Raw genomic sequence first — 13565 nt, 5'->3', positions numbered from 1 at the left:
ATGAAAGATCTAACCTACCATAGTTGATTTTCACTGTAAACGTATTAGGAAAACACTGTAAAAAACAAATCTTTGTTAACAAAAACTATTGTAATGAAAGATTTAGAAAAACCTACCATATTGTAGGTTGGAAGATCTTGATTAACTTAATTTTCTTTGCAAAATATCATGATCTTGACCTTTAACCTAGGGTAGATTGATCAGGAAGAAGGTTACAGAAGTTGAATGTGGTTTTTTTGGGTTGATGATTGATTGTGTACTTGAAAAGTGATTGTCACTAGTTAATGACTTAATGTTGATTATGGAGCAAACGACAAGGACCAAATATGTAATTTACTCAAAAACAAAATAAAAAACTGCTATTTAAAATGTAACTTTAGTCTTTATATATTTATTTATTTTCCGCGGGGAAGAAGGGAGTATATAATAGCCGGAAAACCGAAAAACGGAAGGGAAGTCGTTTTCGTTGCTACTCTGGTCCTTCGACCCAAGAGCGGAAAAGGAAACCCAAAAAAGTCGGACAGGTGAACACAAAAAAACGAAACACGCCGATGAAATCAGGGTTTTCAATCACCGGAGCATGGTAGTGGGCGACGGAGAGGTTGCCGGAGGCCTTTCTCTAGAATAATTTTGTCACCTGCAACGTTCCCCCCATAAATTTACACAATCAGAATCATCATTCCTCTTTCATCAATCTCTACCATTTTATTGATGGTAAAACGATTTGAAACAGACTTCCTTCTATCTGAATATAAATTAGATCTTTCTACATTGTAATAAGGAGATCGGTGGTGTTCAATTCGAAGTTTTTCTGCTCTACGTTTCAATTGTTCCCAAAATGGTGAGTTGTTTCTAATATATCATCGCCAGTCCAGATTTTTGTCCCGATATCTATCCACATTGGTATTAAAACCTTTTCCTGATTGTTTATGGTACATTGTTACAAAGCCAGATGCTGTTGAATCACCATTGATGACCTAATTGTTACTTAAATGCCTTTTTTGTATTTTTTTCTTTCTTCTGGAGAAGTGTATTTACACAATGAGTTACTGTGAATTGTCACTTGGAAGCTTCGTTTTTTCAAATAGCTCTAAAATTTCCATCAAAGATGAATAAACATTCAATTTGTGAATTGTCGTGCAGGCTACTGCATCCAATATCATAGTAGGATCTCAAGTCTGGGTGGAGGATAATGAGGTAGCTTGGATAGATGGTGATGTTCTTGAAATGAATGACAAAGAAATAAAAGTAAAATGTTCAAATGGACAAGAAGTAAGTTAAAGATTGTTTACATGACAAAATTTATCCAAAATCCTTTGAAACCTTTTTGGTCGTTTTGTACTTTTAGTGTTAGTGCTCTTTTTGGTTCTTTTTACATTTTCTGATACATTTGTATGGTATAGGTTGTTACAAATGTCTCCCGTGTGTATCCAAAAGATCCGGAAGCATCCGAATGTGGAGTGGATGATATGACAAAATTGGCTTATCTTCATGAACCTGGTGTTCTACAGAATTTAAAAAGTCGTTTCGATATGAATGAAATTTATACTTACACAGGAAATATATTGATTGCTGTGAATCCTTTCCAAAGATTACCTCATTATTATGAAAAAGAAGTGATGAAGAAATACAAAGGAGTAAATCTTGGGGACCTGAATCCACATCCTTATGCTATTGCAGATGCAGCATACAGGCATTTTTTCTTCCTGCTTATCTTAATGTTCAAATAACAGAAAAAAGAAAAAACCATCATATTTTGGGCAGTTTTGCAGCTTAACCACTAATATTTTATTTCTTCTACTTAAACCATAAAAGTTTTACACATTTTTCCAAATTAACCATTATGACTTGTTATATCAGGTTTCACTGACCATTTTGACCTGTCATATAAGTGGTTGACTTGTGCTCTTTACTTCTTCTCACTTAAGTGCTTATCTTTTAAGGCATTAAGGACTTGTCTGAATGCAGGCAGATGGTTAATGAGGGAATAAGCCAATCAATTCTTGTAAGTGGAGAAAGTGGAGCTGGAAAAACAGAAGCATCAAAAAATCTTATGCAGTATCTTGCTTATATGGGAGGTCGCCCTGGAGCTGATGGAAGGAGTGTAGAACAACAAGTCCTAGAAGTATGCTATACTCTCCTTTCTGATCTTTACTGTTTTTAGTCTAAACTTGAAACATATATATAACTTATTTCAAGGTTTCATTTCAATTTTAGACATATATTAATCTCAATCACTAAATGAATCTGTTTGATTCTATCTTTTTGGCAGTCTAATCCGGTTTTAGAAGCATTTGGGAATGCAAAGACTGTTAGGAACAACAATTCAAGGTTCATTCAAGCTTTAGAAAAAAATTGTATTTTTGAAAATTAAGTTTATGCAACTGAAAATCTCATATCATATTACTGCAGTCGTTTTGGTAAGTTTGTTGAGATCCAATTCAATGGACAAGGGAAGATATCTGGAGCTGCAATAAGAACTTATTTGCTAGAAAGATCACGTGTTTGTCAAGTTTCAGACCCTGAGAGAAGCTACCATTGCTTTTACATGCTCTGTGCTGCACCTCCTGAGGTAATATTAATAATCAGTTTTCTGCTTCCACCTTTTTCATCTGTTGCTTTTACAACCTTCAATGGTGTTTTTTAGGTGTGTGAGAAGTATAAATTGGGGAACCCTAGGACATTTCATTACCTTAATCAATCGAAATGCTATGAACTGGATGGATTAGATGAAGCAAAAGAGTACCTTTCAACCATTAAAGCCATGGATGTTGTTGGAATAAGCTCTGAGGAACAGGTATTTGTATGATAAATATATCACAATTTCTCAATAAAAGATTAAAATCTCACCTAAATTGTTTCTTTTTCCTTTTCCCATAGGAAGCTATATTCCGTGTAGTGGCTGCAATTCTTCACTTAGGGAATATTGAGTTTAACAGAGGGAGTGAACCAGATTCTTCTCAACCTAAGGATGATAAATCTAGATCTCATCTGAAAACTGCAGCAGAGCTTTTCATGTAGTTAGTCTTCTTTTAATCTGTTTTTCAGTTTATATTCTTACAAAAAGTCTTTCTTATAAAGTTTCAGATTTTGTTTAGGTGTGATGAGACAGCTCTCCAAGAGTCTTTTTGTAAGCGTGTGATTGTAACTCGTGGTGAGAGCATCACAAAATCCCTTGATCCAAATTCTGCAGCTCTTAATCGAGATGCTTTGGCCAAAATAGTTTACTCAAGATTATTTGATTGGTAAGTTTTTGATCTAAATAGAAAATTCTCTATTTTCTTTTTCGATTATAGGCTTATAGGCTATAGCTCAAGGTGTTTTATTTTTATTATTGTATCATTCAGGATTGTGAGCAAGATTAATAATTCTATTGGTCAAGATCCAAACTCCAAATTCTTAATTGGAGTTCTCGATATTTATGGATTTGAAAGCTTCAAGTCGAACAGGTGCTTAACTGGTATGCTTTTGGTTCATCATTTAAATAGGTTATTTATTGGACACCACTCCATAAAAGCCCCTAGTTAATGGTCTTGTTAATAAATCAGTCTAAGTTTAATTTGTGTTTTTGTGCCAAGTTATGGTCATAAATGTTAATTGGCTCTATTCATTATGCAGTTTTGAGCAATTTTGCATCAATCTGACTAATGAGAAACTCCAACAACATTTTAATCAGGTTTGTGAAATTTAATATATCCCAACATGTAGCATTACATGTTTTAAATCTTTGAATCATGTATAAACTGATAGAAAATGATTCTCTTTTTGTCTTTTTTCCAGCATGTTTTCAAGATGGAGCAAGAATTGTATACCAAAGAGGAAATCAATTGGAGTTACATAGAGTTTGTGGACAATCAAGACATTCTAGATCTCATTGAAAAGGTCTGCATATTCAGGGACAATTAAAAAAAAAAGAAAAATTTCTTTTATTTCATATTATGTTCATATGTTGATCTAATCTATAAGCTTTTGATTGCTTCAGAAACCTGGGGGAATCCTAGCTCTATTAGATGAAGCTTGGTATGTATTCACTTTTTATATTGTTAGTATTTAGCTTTTACTTATTTGTTTCTTTATAATCAATTAATCATTCTCATGCAGCATGTTTCCAAGATCCACTCATATCACATTTGCTGAAAAGCTTTACCAAACATTCAAAGGTCATAAACGTTTTAGCAAACCAAAGCTAGCAAAAACAGACTTTACCATTTGTCATTATGCTGGTGATGTATGCATTTTTCTGTCTTTCTTTCTTTTGCTTCTTAATATAACTTAAATAAATAAATCCTATATAACTAACTACAAGTCTACAATATATATGTTTGGTTTCAGGTCACATATCAAACCGACTTCTTCTTGGATAAAAACAAGGACTATGTTGTTGCAGAACATCAGGCACTTTTGAGTGCTTCTAAGTGTTCCTTTGTATCAGGCTTATTCCCACCTCTTCCTGAAGATTCTTCTAAAGCTTCTAAGTTCATATCAATTGGTTCTCGATTCAAGGTCTAATTTGCTTCTCTCCTTATTCTCACATTTTTATAAAGACATTTTTTTTAATGAATTAAACTTATTTTTGCATTTATCATCTTGGCAGCAACAATTACAAGCTTTACTTGAGACACTGAGTCACACAGAGCCACATTATGTTCGGTGTGTGAAACCGAATAATGTTCTAAAGCCTAATATATTTGAGAATCAGAACATATTGCAACAACTTCGATGTGGAGTAAGTAATAACTTTACCACTTATGCCCTTCTTATAATCTTTTTGTTTATTAAAAAAAAAACACGAATTTCAGGGAGTGATGGAGGCAATCAGAATCAGTTGTGCTGGATTTCCCACTCGTAAACCTTTCCATGAATTTATCGAACGCTTTGAAATCCTTTCACCTGATGTTGTACATATGAGGTACTAATGTAGTTAGTTAGTTCATCATCAGTTATGATATGTTTTATGTTTATCTTTTATAGTTTTATTCATCTGTAGTGATGAGGTGGAGGCTTCAAAGATTCTGTTAGAGAAGGCTAACCTTGAAGGCTATCAGATTGGTAAAACAAAAGTGTTTCTGAGAGCTGGACAGATGGCAGAAATAGATGCTCGAAGAAGCGAGGTTTTAGGAAGATCAGCTTCTAAGATCCAAAATAAATTTCTTTCATATTCTGCTTGCAAGAAGTTTACCATGTTACGATCTGCAGCAATACCATTACAAGCTTTTTGTAGAGGTATAGACTATAGACAACTATCACTTTTCTATATGCAACTTTTGTGAGTTTCAAATAACCTCACTCCCACCTTTTTAGTATGACTCAGTTAATCACTGTTCCCACCTTTTTGGATGGGACAAAAGATTATAACTTTTGTGAGTTTTTCCATCATTATGCTTTTTGGTGTGACAAAAGATTGTAACTTTTGGGCGTTTTTCACCTTTTTACTTTTTGGAGAGATAAAAGATTGTAACTTTTGTGAGTTTTTCCACCTTTTTACTTTTTGGTGTGACAAAAGATTGTAACTTTTGGGCGTTTTCCACCTTTTTACTTTTTGGTGAGATAAAAGATTGTAACTTTTGTGAGTTTTTCCACTTTTTACTTTTTGGTGAGATAAAAGATTGTAACTTTTGGGAGTTTTTCCACCTTTTTGCTTTTTGGTGAGATAAAAGATTGTAACTTTTGTGAGTTTTTCCACCTTTTTACTTTTTGGTGTGACAAAAGCTTGTAACTTTTGGGCGTTTTCCACCTTTTTACTTTTTGGTGAGATAAAAGATTGTAACTTTTGTGAGTTTTTCCACTTTTTACTTTTTGGTGAGATAAAAGATCGTAACTTTTGGGAGTTTTTCCACCTTTTTGCTTTTTGGTGAGATAAAAGATTGTAACTTTTGTGAGTTTTTCCACCTTTTTACTTTTTGGTGTGACAAAAGATTGTAACTTTTTGGAGTTTTTCCATCTTTTTACTTTTTGGTGAGATAAAAGATTGTAACTTTTGTGAGTTTTTCCACCTTTTTACTTTTTGGTGTGACAAAAGATTGTAACTTTTCGGAGTTTTTCCACCTTTTTACTTTTTGGTGAGATAAAAGATTGTAACTTTTGTGAATTTTTCTACTTTTTTGCTTTTTAGTGAGATAAAAGATTGTAACTTTGTGAATTTTTCTACCTTTTTGCTTTTTGGTGAGACAAAAGATTGTAACTTTTGTGTGTTTTTACACCTTTTTGCTTTTTGGTGTGACAAAAGATTGTAACTTTTGTAAGTTTTTTTTTACCTTTTTGCTTTTTGGTGAGATAAAAGATTGTAAATTTTGTGAGTTTTTCCACCTTTTTGATTTTTGGTGAGATAAAAGATTGTAATTTTTGGTGGGACAAAAGAATGTAACTTTTGTGAGTTTTTCCATTTCTTTGCTTTTTGGTGAGACAAAAGATTGTAACTTTTTGATGGGACAAAAGATTGTAATTTTTGGTGGGAAAAAAGATTGTAACTTTCGGGTGGGAGAAAGTTTCAAATGATCTGTGTCCCACCTTTTTGGATGGGACAAAAGATTGTAACTTTTTGTGAATTTTTCCACTTTTTTGCTTTTTGGTGAGATAAAAGATTGTAACTTTGTGAGTTTCAGTTAGTTTAATGGAACTATGAACCTAAGTTTTGTATGTAGCTTATATAATCTATTGTTACAGGGGAAGTTGCACGCTCTTGGTATCAGCGTAGGAGGAGAGAAGTGGCATGTTTGAGGATCCAGAAAATTGGACGCATGCATTATGATAGAAAAGCTTACAAATTCTTACACTCTTCAGCTATTCAAATTCAAAATGGAATGCGTGGGATGGCTGCACGCAAAGCATATAATCATAAAAGGCAAACAAAAGCTGCAATTGGCATCCAGGTATTGCAATTCCTTTCAGATTAAGGAATAAATGACAAACTGCTTTTCATTATTCTCTTTGAAATACTTTTTCACTTATACATAAACTAACCATGTTAAAACGACTCATTCCAATCCTTCAAGTCAACTAAACACAACAATGGAATGTAATGATTCATTCCATTCCTTTGTGATTCCATTCCATCATATCAACCAAACCCTATATACTATTTCTTAAACTGATATTGTTTGATGAACAACTTTCAGACTCGATCACGTCATCATCTGGCATGTCGTCGTTATTTGAAGATGAAGAAAGTGGCAATTTATGCTCAGTCTGTGTTAAGAAGAGACTTGGCATGCATTGAACTTAGGAACCTTAAAAAGGTCACTCTTTCACATGCTCTTTATTCTTTTATTATTCTACTCTTGAGCTTTATAACACAACCATGGTTAATTTCTTTTCCCTTTTTGAGTTTTTTAGTTATACTATATTCTAAGTATTCTTTTAGTGGAAAATTGCAAAAAATAGCAACATACTTTCCTCTATTTATTGATATTAACAATATGTAACCTGAAACTTGTAAAATGTCCACAAATGTTAAATTACATATTACTACTATTGGTAAAAGACATAAGTACGTTGCTATTATGAGTAAAAGAGAAAGTAAATTACCTATATTGCCCTTCATAAATGAGGCTTACAAATGTTTCATGTCATGTAGGCTGCAAAAGATACTCGTGCTCTTGAACAGTCTAAAGCTAAATTGGAAAGAGAACACAAAGAACTCACAATACGATTAGAACAGGAGGAACGCATGAGGGTAAATATTTTTGTTATTATTTTACATATAGTTTTGTTTGTTTTTGATTATTTAATTTGTATTTGACTTTTGTAGGCTGAGGCAGAAGAAGCTAAAAATAAGGAAAAGGCTATACTGGAGTCTAGTTTAAAGGAGATGGAAAGTCAATTGGTGATGCATAACAACTTGTTTTATTACTTTATATATATGAAATAAAAGATTACATAAAGCAAAAATTTAGTGTTAACTTTTTATTTTATTTTATTTATTGTTTGATTTGGTTTCAAAATTTGTAGGCAGAGGTGGAGGAAGCTAAAAAGAAGGAAAGTGAACAAATGCAATCGGCTTTGAAGGCTGTTGAAGTTCAATTGGTGCTTTGTAACTTTCTAACAACTTATTTTAAATACTTCTTTTAGTTTTTATTTTAGTTTTTAATGCTTCATTTTCTTTTTAATTTTGTAGGCTGAGGTGGAGGAAGTTAAAAAAAAGGAAAGTGAACAAATGCAATCTGCTTTGAAGGCTGTTGAAGTTCAATTGGTGCTTTGTAACTTTCTAACAACTTATTTTAGTTTTTATTTTAGTTTTTAATGTTTCATTTTCTTTTTAATTTTGTAGGCTGAGGTGGAGGAAGCTAAAAGTACCGAACTTGCAAATCTGCAAACTACTTTAAAGGATGCAGAAACTCAATTGGTTCCCTTTTAACTTTCCACAACTTGTTTTATTTATTTATTTATACAAAACACATGAAATAAGAGATCACATAAAGAAAAACATTAATTTTAACTATAAACTATCTTTCCTTTGTTTTTGATTTTTTTGATTTGCTTTCAAATTTTGTAGGCTGATTTGGAGGAAGCTAAAACTAAGGAAACTACTCAACTACAGTCAGCTTTAAAGGATGTGGAGGAAAAATTTGTACTTTTTAACTCTTTACAACTTATTTTATTTCTTCATACACAAGCCATGAAATTTAAGATTATAAAAAGTTAAAACTATGTATTTTTTTGTTTTTCAATTTTTGTAGGTTGAAATGGAGGAAGCTAAAAATAAGGATATTGCAAATCTACATTCTACTTTGAAGGAGACTGAAGTTCAATTGGTGCTCTGTAACTTTCTGATAACTTTTTTTAATGTTATTTCACACAAAGCTTGAATTATGAGATTACGAAAAGCATAACTTATTTTTTTTTTCTTTTAAAATTTATAGGAAGCTAAAAACAAAGAATCTGCAAAACTTCAATCTGATTTACAAGAGATGGAAGTTCAAGTCCAAGAAGCTAAAGAACTATTAGAGTCTAAAAAGATAGAACTCGAGCAACTTCTTGCTACTCACAATGAGAAAGTAGAAAACCTTACTGCTGATAATGTGAAATTCCAGGTTAGTTTTTGATCCTGCTTTGACGATTATACCCTCGTGTAATATGATTTATTGTATTTCATGGTATCTGAACACTTGCAGGAAAAGGTTAGTACACTAGAACAGGAAATTAATGAAACACAAACGAAATTGGAAGAAACCACAAAATTGAGTGAAGATAGGTTGAAGGAGGCCATGGAAGCAGAAAATCGGATAATTGATATAAAGATTGACATGCAAAGGTTTTATTCTGATATTATTTATGATTTTCAAGCCTTTTATTACAAGTGAAAATTACAGGAAACATACTTTACTCTTTTTTCTCTTATTTCTTCAGTCTTCAAGAAAAAATTGCTGACATGGAAGCCGAGGAAGAGATTCTGAGACATAAGGTGATTTTATTGTGGACTTATTGATTTTGAATAAAAATGTTTTATAATCTTTTTTTGCTTTATAATAATCTAAAAGAGTAAAAAGACAACCCTTTTATTTGCAGCAACAAAGGAATGGAGGACCTTCAAAGGAATTTGATAGCAACTTGACAAATTCCACAATAGGAAAGGAGCGTGTACGTTTTTCGACTTTCATTTTTAATATTTTATTAATATTTATTTTGATTGTTTAAAAACTATTTTTTTGCCTTAAATTTCTCTATAGGATTTGGTTGATGCTCTTATGAAAGCTGCTACACAAGAACTTGGATTTTCTCAAGGGAAACCAGTTGCTACATATGTTATATACAAAAGTCTTTTACACTGGAAAACTTTTGAATTAGAAATAACAACCGTATTTGATCGTATTATCCAGACCATTGGTTCTTCAATAGAGGCGAGATGTTTATTTCTTTATTTAATAAATATTATATAAACTCAACACTAAATTAACTTGAATGTTATTTGTATTCTTACAGAAAAAAGAAGACATTAAACACATGGCTTATTGGCTCTCTTTTACTTCAACATTGTTTTTTCTGATTCAAAAAACTTTAAGTCCAGCTCCTCATAAACCCCAGCAGCCAACATCATTATTTGGAAGGATGACACAAGTACATAATATCTTATCCTTTTCCTTATATTTTATAAAAACCAATGGCTACTTTTTATATTAATTTGTAAACTCTGTAGGGATTTCGATCAGCTTCCATTATTAGTATAGTTCACCATGTGGAGGCCAAATACCCAGCTTTGCTTTTCAAGAAGCAACTTGCAGTTTATGTTGAAAAATTATATGGATTTATTCGTAACAGCTTGAAGAAAGATTTGTCACACTTTCTTTCCTCTTGTATCCAGGTACTACCATATTTTTGAAAAAAGTAGCATATTTTTGATAAATGCTAATTTCATAATTTCCTAAAAATTCAGGCACCAATTACATCAGATGGTAAATCTTATCCAACTAGTTATTGGGAGAGCATAATTGAAAGCCTAAATGGTGTTCTTGATACACTAAAAGAATTCCATGTAAGTTATTATTTTTTTTTTTACACAATATGTCATCTATAATTTTGAACTCTCTCTCACTTGTGTACATCCTCCTGTTTTCAGGTGCCACCTGTCATTATTCAGAAGGTTTTTGCTCAAGTTTACTCTTTCATTGATGTGCAACTCTTCAACAGGTAACCAGAGATTCTATTTCTAAGTTCTAACCATGTGAAACTAGTTTTATATAATATCATATATGATTATATAATCTTTTGGATTATAAAATATGGAACCTCAGCCTTCTTATGCATAAAGAGTGTTGTACACTTGGGAATGGGGAGTATGTGAAATCAGGGTTATCAAAATTAGAAGCTTGGTGTACTAAGGCAACTGCAGAGGTACTAATTTATTCATTTTTTTATTATTTAAATATTGGTTGAAGTGAGTTGGTAGGTCTAACCACTTACTGACTCAGTATGCAGACTCAGCATCGGATGAACTTCAGCGTGTAAGACAGGCAGTTGGATTTCTGGTATGCATGCTTATTTACTTTTTCCCAAAATTTACTTTATCCAAAAATCCCCTAAAAAATCAAAACTAAACATGAATTTTTGAGTTTTTTCAGGTTATAGAAAAGAAGTCTAAAATCACATATGATCAACTCACAACTAATATATGTCCTGTAAGTCTCTTTTCTCCTTTTCTTTGAGTTGTGTAATCAATCTACAGTAATAAGTTAAACAATATATATTTTTTGATTTTTTCAGGTTCTAAGTATTCAACAAATTCACAAAATCTGCACATTCTATGCAAATGACAATGAAGGAAGCAATAGCGTCCCCCCAGAAGTAAGGATAAAATAAAAGTTGTTTATTTCTAGATGCTTACCTGGCACTCATGGTTTTCAATAATATTAGGTTATTTCCAAGTTCAAAGTTCTAATGCATGAGGACACCGAAAGCCCTGATAGTGATTCCTATTTGTTGGATGACAATTCTAGGTGTGTATGTTTAATAGTAAATTGCGCATATATACATATAAACAATATTATGTATTTCAAAATAGTGAAAGGACTGATGGTGTTGAGTTAATTCCTATTTGGTTGCAGCACTTCTTTTCCAATTGAGGAAATTAGTAAGTCAATAAACGAGAAAGGTTTTTCAGACATGAAACCTCCAAATGAACTCCTTGAAAACCCTGAGTTTCAGTTTTTAAAGGAGTAGGGCTCTGTGGTTGTAGCTGTGGCTGTTTTTATTTATTAATTTTTTTGGTTGGAAGGACACACACACACACACGCATGCATATTCATGGGAAAAGATTTCCCTTCCCAATCCAAAGTCCAAACCAAACCTTAATTGGTGCACCCCAACTCTCGCCAAACCTCATTGCGCACCTCCAAGTTTCACATTGTACATAACAAACCCTTATCTTTCAATTCTTAACGGAATACTCCCTCCCTCCATCACATGGCTTTTTCTCAGAAGCTCTTTACCCACAAACTTGGTGTAGCTTTTGTACATACTTTACTTGAGGAAGGTCTTTTTGGTAATTTGTGACTCTTGAAAGATGATCAACACTGATGGCTGGATGAAACATCACCAGCTGGCTATTGGATCTTCGACTCAAACTTGCAAAAAGTTTCAGAGGATTTTATTTTTCATCAATCCGTCTGTTATGGTGGAGATTTTGAGAGCTCTTCATGGAAAGTATAAGACCAATCAATCTTTCAGCCGGCAGCCATTGGAGACTTGATGTCAAGCTCTCTTATCAATGACATTAAGTTCAGTGAAGATAATTTCCTTACAGCCATTGGAGACTTGATGAAAAACTTCTGCTTGGGTAATGTTGTAATATGGGCATTAAAACTTATACCCATGCCTCACCTTGGGTATGTATGCACATGGATACTTTTGAAAAAAAATGTACTGTAAAAAGGATGTGTCTACATTTTTGTTATAGTATTAGACTATTAGTCATTTTGGGATGGAAACTCTCATATTTGTTTTGTAACATATGCTAAGGTCAGGTGCTTAATTAACAAAATCAAGTTATTATATAGAAATACAAAATATACTTTCACGCTAATATGAAAATATAATGCAATGCTTGGATTTCATATCATCATTTATTTTTACCATCATGAGGGAACAAATTAACTGATAAGTTAGGGGTGTTCATTTGATGGACCGGTTCCCATCCTATCCGATCCGTTTAAGTGAATCCAAATTGATTTTGGTTTTAAAGCATGGACCGGTCAACTCGGTTTTCAACACTTGAGACATTTAAAAAACTATATAGCTTGAATATTTGTCGGTCCTAAAAAATTAAAAAAAAAAACAAAATGGTTATTTGTAAATTAAAATTTGTAACACCTATATATATATATATATATATATATATATATATATATATATATATATATATATATATATATATATATATATATATATATGGGAAAAGTAAATATACCCTTAAGGGTATATAAGATTAGGTACCAACTATTTAAAACTACGTAGTTTAGATTAGTGGGTTAATTTGCTAAATAAAATAAATCCTTATAAAAAAATATGTGGTTTCCTTAATCGTGATCACGTTCCAATAGTTCCATCATCAAGAAATCGGAATCTGGAATCGCAATACAAGGAGTTCAAAAAAAAATTGCAATTCACACGAATTAAAATAAAAAGAAGATTTCAATTCAATCATAATCTTGTTTCGTTGTTCTTTTCATTCTTACGACCTCTCTTTCAGGTAATATACAAACATGGGTTTTTTATATCTACTAATTGCAATCTTCTTAGTTTGTATTTTTATATTATTAATTGGAATCGTTTGCAATTCATACACATATATTAAGTTTATAAAATTATTTGTAACCCTTAATTTCAATTCTTTGGTTCTGTGTGTGGTCTTTAATGCAGCGACATTTTTTTTGGCTGAAGGCATATACTTCATTAATAATGCAGCGGCATTTATTATTTTTTATTATTTTTTTTTGCTGCAAGACATATACTTCATTAATAAAATCAGTTTGATCTTTTGATGGTTTAGGCAATTCATTATTCTAAAGAGCTAACTTCATGCCTTCTAAAGTCTTTGTTTTGGGTTAACTTGGATGAATTTGATCCAACTTATT

The 13565-nt window shown here is 32.1% G+C and overlaps 1 pseudogene across 1 annotated transcript; it reads left to right on the top strand.

The window, feature by feature from the left end:
- Window positions 1–478: 478 nt before the first annotated feature.
- LOC145095367 (myosin-8-like) lies at window positions 479–12413 on the top strand (annotated as a pseudogene). The gene is made up of 41 exons (XR_013703696.1): window positions 479–841; window positions 1144–1272; window positions 1404–1693; window positions 1969–2125; window positions 2273–2331; window positions 2413–2572; window positions 2648–2797; window positions 2881–3017; window positions 3099–3245; window positions 3348–3449; window positions 3619–3676; window positions 3781–3882; window positions 3983–4020; window positions 4102–4228; window positions 4333–4503; window positions 4595–4726; window positions 4800–4909; window positions 4988–5223; window positions 6664–6869; window positions 7116–7235; window positions 7574–7672; window positions 7748–7822; window positions 7948–8022; window positions 8114–8188; window positions 8267–8341; window positions 8492–8566; window positions 8676–9029; window positions 9111–9250; window positions 9346–9400; window positions 9505–9576; window positions 9666–9836; window positions 9919–10053; window positions 10133–10297; window positions 10370–10468; window positions 10553–10623; window positions 10728–10827; window positions 10905–10961; window positions 11055–11111; window positions 11197–11277; window positions 11347–11429; window positions 11538–12413. The product of XR_013703696.1 is annotated as a myosin-8-like (transcript).
- The last annotated feature ends 1152 nt before the right edge of the window (window positions 12414–13565 follow it).

The sequence above is a fragment of the Lactuca serriola genome, chromosome 1 (assembly GCF_051521515.1).
Source record: "Lactuca serriola cultivar US96UC23 chromosome 1, Lser_US96UC23_V15, whole genome shotgun sequence".
NCBI lineage: Eukaryota > Viridiplantae > Streptophyta > Magnoliopsida > Asterales > Asteraceae > Lactuca > Lactuca serriola.
This window is presented reverse-complemented; position numbering and strand designations above follow the sequence as displayed.